The sequence below is a fragment of the Achroia grisella genome, unplaced genomic scaffold, assembly GCF_030625045.1.
Source record: "Achroia grisella isolate CSIRO2021 unplaced genomic scaffold, CSIRO_AGI_Agris_v1 utg487, whole genome shotgun sequence".
Classification (NCBI taxonomy): domain Eukaryota; kingdom Metazoa; phylum Arthropoda; class Insecta; order Lepidoptera; family Pyralidae; genus Achroia; species Achroia grisella.
This window is the reverse complement of record NW_026712891.1, coordinates 3735072-3741293: the sequence shown is the minus strand read 5'-3', so window position 1 is coordinate 3741293 and position 6222 is coordinate 3735072.

Here is a 6222-nt window from a genome sequence, read left to right as displayed (position 1 = left end):
GTGGGGAATTGCTTCTACAGACTAAAGATATTATACAAAATTCGAAATTATCTTTCAACTGATCTACGTGTTCGACTGTGCGATTCTCTGATATTGTCCAAGCTGAGTTACGGTTTAGCTGTTTTCGGTTCATGTACACTAGCTAGATCACGGCGGCTTATCCAACGTGTACAAAATGCATGCGCCCGTTTTTGCTTCCGTATACCACCGCGTAGTCATGTCTCTCCTTATCTCAATAATGCTAAACTACTAAATATGTCTTCACGTTACAACCTTTATTTTGCGACTTTGTTGTTTGATGTCATTGAATCCAAAATGCCTGATTACCTTTATAGAAAACTTGTGTGGTCTGGCAATCAGCATGCTTTTAAAACCAGGGCTTCGTTGTATCGACTAGTGACTCCAGCACATCGGACTACTGCCTTCAGAGGCAGTTTCAGATATATGGCCTCCAAGTGTTGGAATAACTTACCTCCTCCTATTCGTAATATAAAAACTAAAGTAAATTTTAAAAACCTTTTAAAAAAACACTTATTGTCTGAACAACTGACTTTAAATAGGAGGTCCTTTATCTGAGGAGTCTTTTTTTCAACGACCGAAGTCGGTAAGCATGGTCAGGAACAATAATGTCTGACTCACGGCGCGTTTAGCCAGCGACCTTGTATATGCAACAACTATTATTTATGTACGTAGTATGTATCTATAGGTTAACAATATATGTATACATAACACACCACTTCATTTTTAATCTATTTGTATATTGTATAATGTTTTGTAATAGTATAATTTTTTAAGAGCTCGAAGTGTAATATATAAACATTCACGTATATATGTATGTAAGTATGTATTTAATTATAGGAGCCAACAGAATATCAGCGCTGCAGACTTATCTGTAGCTTCATGCTGAGTTGGTTGCCTCTTCATCATTGCGACACATAAAGCCACCTCCATTTTTATTTTATTTTGTAATATTATATTTCTGTATTATTTAATCTGTAAACTTTATTTCTATTTATAAAATGTATCTCATGTATGCTATGTGTTTGTAATGGTTGAATAAAGAACTTATCTATCTATCTATCTATCTATTAGAAACTGCTTCAGCATTTGACCTGGCTATAGTAAACACTTGGTTTAAAAAAAAAGAGGAACACCTTATCACCTATAAAAGTGGTCACCATGCGACACAAATAGACTTTTTCCTTACGAGACGAAACAGGTTATGGACTGTCAAAGACTGTAAAGTGCTACCAGGAGAAGATTTAGTCACACAACATAGATTGTTATTAATAGAACTAAAAATTAAAGTACATATAAATAAAAATAAGAAACGCCCCCCACCTACAACTAAATGGCGAATGATAGAAAACAAGGAGTATGCAAGTAGATTCAAGAATGAAGTTGTAGGCAAAATGATTAGTATGAAAGATATGAATGGAAAAACAGTGAATGAATGTTGGGATGAAATAGCACATTATATTAGAATGGTAGGAAAAGAGGTCTTTGGAGAAAGTAAGGGAAAGGGCATAATAGATAAGGATACATGGTGGTGGACTGAAGAAGTGCAAAAGATATTAAAAGAAAAGAAGAATGCTTTTAAAGATTGGCAAAAGGTACCTATAGAGAATGATCGTCTGAAACAAGAGAAAAAGATAATTTATAATAAGTTTAAAAAGGAAGCAAAAAAAGTAGTAGCAATATCCAGAACAAGGGCATTAGATAGAATATACAAGTCACTTGATGACCACAGTGGTCAAAAAGAACTATACAGGATCACAAAAATGAGAGAAGAAAGAGCGAAAGATATGAAGCATGTGAAATGTATAAAAGATGATACAGGCCAAATTTTGTTAAAAGACGACGACATAAAAACACGTTGGAAGGTATATTTTGAAAAACTTATGAATGAAGAGAATCTGTGGGATGAGCCTACAAAAGATATCTCGGTAAACATCGGTGTAGTAAATGAGATTGGTATGGATGAAGTAAGGAAAGCAGTGAAAAGTATGAAGAATGGGAAAGCTGTTGGGCCAGATGGCATACCAGCAGAAGTCTGGAAATTATTAGGAGAAGATGGATGCAAGTGGTTAGCTTTATTCTTTAATAAATTATTGCAGGAAGTGGCGATCCCTAAGGAATGGTGCAATAGTTCACTAGTGCCCATTTTTAAGAATAAGGGTGATGTACAGGATTGTAATAATTATCGAGGAATAAAGCTCATGTCTCACAGTATGAAAGTATGGGAGAAAGTGATAGAAAAGCGATTGCGTGATGAGACTAGTATCACCCAAAACCAGTTTGGATTTATGCCAGGCCGAAGTACCACAGATGCCATATTTGCACTGCGCCAGCTGTGTGAAAAATACAGACGTGCTCACAAGAACTTGCACATGGTATTTGTGGACCTGGAAAAGGCGTACGATAAAGTACCCAGACCGGTTTTGTGGTGGGCCCTGAAAGATAGAGGAGTGCCAGTGAAGTATGTGGAGTTGATTCGTGCTATGTACAGTCAACCTCGTACATACGTTCGGTCGGCCGCGGGAAATACCAGCGAGTTCAGTGTGGCTGTAGGCTTGCATCAGGGGTCGGCTTTAAGCCCGTACCTCTTTTTGTTGATAATGGATGCCTTGACGTCGGAGATACAAGAAGAGGCACCCTGGTGCATGCTATTTGCAGATGACATTGTGCTCGTTGGTGAGGAGGGAGCTGAGATACAGAGTAGATTGGCGATATGGCAGCAAAAGCTGGAAAGTGGTGGCTTAAAGATAAGTAATTCCAAAACGGAATACATGTTTTGCGACTTTGGCGGTCTTTCTGGCTCTGCAGCCATATCACTAAATGGAGTTCCATTACCGATCTGCTCCGATTTCCGGTATTTAGGTTCACTCTTCCAAAGCAATGGCGAATTAGACCGAACCATAAAGCACAGGATTAACTCAGGTTGGATGAAGTGGCGGCAGGTTACGGCGACGACGTGCGACTCACGAGTTCCCCTTAAACTTAAGGGCAAAATTTACAAGACCATGATCCGGCCTGCTATTTTGTATGGATCAGAGTGCTGGCCCATAAAGGCGACGGATGAGAGACGACTGCATGCAACTGAAATGCGAATGTTGAGATGGATGTGTGGTGTGACGAGGATAGACAAGATAAAGAATGAATACATCAGAGGAAGTATGAAAGTAGCACCGATGTCAGAGAAGTTAAAGAGTAATCGTCTATCGTGGTATGGGCATGTAATGCGTAGGAATGAAGATCATATCCTAAGGACGGTGTTACATATGAATGTGGATGGTTATAAGGGTAGAGGAAGACCGAAAAAGAGATGGATGGACTGTGTGAAAGATGATATGGTGAGAAAGGGAGTAAATAACGGAATGACTGCGAACAGAGATGAATGGAAGAGAAAAACATATTACGCCGACCCCAAATAAATGGGATAAGGAAGAAGCAGATGATGATGATGTATTTCAGTAGATATAGATATCTATCAGTTGTTTAGGACTTATGACACAAGCTCTGCTTAACTTAGGACTAGAACCATCTACATAATTTAAAATTAATCACCCAGGACAATTAATACAGCGCCAGCTGTGTTAATTATCCTGAGTAATTAGTTAGGTTATATTGCGAAATATGAACGAGATCGCATTAGAACGTCTAGTTCAAATTTCGTGGTCATAGCCATTTCTCACTAAAGCCACAGATAACATAACTAAACCTGATGTGAATATTCTAATTTTATAAGTATGCCTAATAGGTTTCACCGGTAACATATCAGATTTTTATAAGACCAAAGAAAGACTTGTGTTAGAAACTATCTACGCGTCATATTGTTCGAAGATCTGTTTAGAAGTTTAGATTACTTTTCTTTTATAGTACTCTGTAGTAATTTCTACATTATAAAATATATGTATAGCGAATACACATAATAACATACATGTACCCTGTACAGTAGAATAGGTACGTAAGTTTTAATTTTACATCTATGCGTAATTATGTGCAGACATAACTAGGCGCTAGTGGCAGCTGCTTCGTGACAACCCATTATCTACATTCCAGTTCACAGATTTATCTTCATAGAATGAATTTGTTAACAAACGGGTTTGGTCGCTTGGTATGGTATCGTCTCGAGTCGCATTCTAGTCAGGTCTTACACCACCTTAACGTTTTATGAATGGACAGGCGCTTGGTAGTACAATATTAAGGTACTACTGGACGTACCATTTTTATCGGGTTCTTCTGGCTCGGTAAATTCAGCCGCCAAGTCGCTTGGTTAGTAAGCTGTATTTCCGTTGACGAGTGAGATAAAGCAGTGCAATTTACAGTATATGGAGATATATGTTAGTCCTCCAGAATGTGTGGTATCAGACAGCACCTAACGTGATGTCCGTAGTGTTGTTCATGTACCTATAGGAAAAGGCGACAGTTACCTCTTACCAGCGGGTGAGACGTCAACTTGTTTGAAATGCCAAAAGTTTAATAAAAAAAGACCATTAAATAATTAACAGCTGTACTTTGCATTTTTATCTGCACTGATTGGATGATATTTTTAATAGAAAAGTTTCATTCGAGTTGTTTTGTTTTCATAATTTTATGAGAAATATTAAAATACAACGCTAATCGGGAATAAAAAAAAAAGGTAAACATTCGACTACATTCCTATGGAATATTTATTTTATTGTATTTGCTTATAAAACCACAGTATACAGGAATACAGTGTTTTTTAAATAGGTAAATGCTTTTCAACAACAATCGTTTAAGGACGAGTAATCAATGATGTTTATATTGTAATTTAAAGACAAAATAAATTTTCGTTCATTCATAATTCAAATAACTTTTGCTTATGTAAAGGTTATAAATTATACAAATATCATATCTATGCACTTCACTTTATTCAATAATAGTGTCCGTAAACAATTAGCGACTAATATTTATGACTTATTGGTAAACGAATAAAAAACAAATATAAGTAATTAAAATATGACGAGTGATAATTATATCACTGTTATAGTGCAATATTTATTGCTCCAAATAGGATATGATTTATTACTTACAGTATGACCACAATGTGACCGTCATTTAACCCGAATGCATATTGCCTTAATGTTTAGGCTAATAGCCATTATGGAATAGAGGGCATAAAGTATTAAAAAATATCGGGCTATAGAGAAACAAAACAATATTAATAAATTTTCGTTATAAAAAAATGCAGTCACATACAGTCCATAAAAAGAAGTTTGCCATATGTTGTAATTCAAAAGTAGTACTACTTCTATTAGTAGGACATAAATCGATACGTTGATTTTACAATCGAACTGTCCAACAAATAAGGCGTATTAAGGAAACCTATAATACTAATTACAATAAAAGGTAAATAATTATTTAAGTTTAATGTTTATTCATACATTATAATCATTATCACTTTAGGAACAAGTAAGCAAGTCTATTATTTATATTTCATAACTAATATTATAAATATACCTACTACTTTAAATGCATATACTGGTAAGGTATATTTAATAAATATTTGCATTTAACATATTTATATAGTGACGGTTATGCCCATCTTTTTATACTTATACATTTCTACAGTATAAAAGCCATACATTATGCCAAGTAATGTTTAGCCATATTGGCTATAACCAAAGCCGTGCCTACAACTCATGCAGCTGAACAAGTTTTCTCAAGAAGGAAAGTGGATATTTAAAAATATTTTTTTTTAAATCATATTACATTATTGTAATAAATGGATTATTTAACTGCGCTCAATCTCAGAATTCAATATTTAGGTAGTTTGAGAATTTCACTTAGCTTCATCAGGTAAGTTGTTCAGTATCAAAACTATCAGTGACTTTTAAATAACAAGTATAAGATTTCTTTGACGAAATGGTATCCCTGTTATTTACATAAATACACTAGAAAAAATACTTTCTTTGGTTGGCTAACAAGAATTGAAGCACCAGTGTTACTGCTGGACATTAAAAAAATATGAAAACCCGTCGCACAATATTCTTAATTATTAAAATAAGCACATCACAGTCACTCATATCACGCAATAACATTACAAAACAATAATTTTATCGGTAATGTATACTCGTTTAAATTGCACGGTGGTATAATTCTACCCTCGCATCATACAATAAAAAAATATAAGTATTACTACTTAATAGATATATCATAACATAAGTAATATAATAGGTAAAAATATTACATCAAACA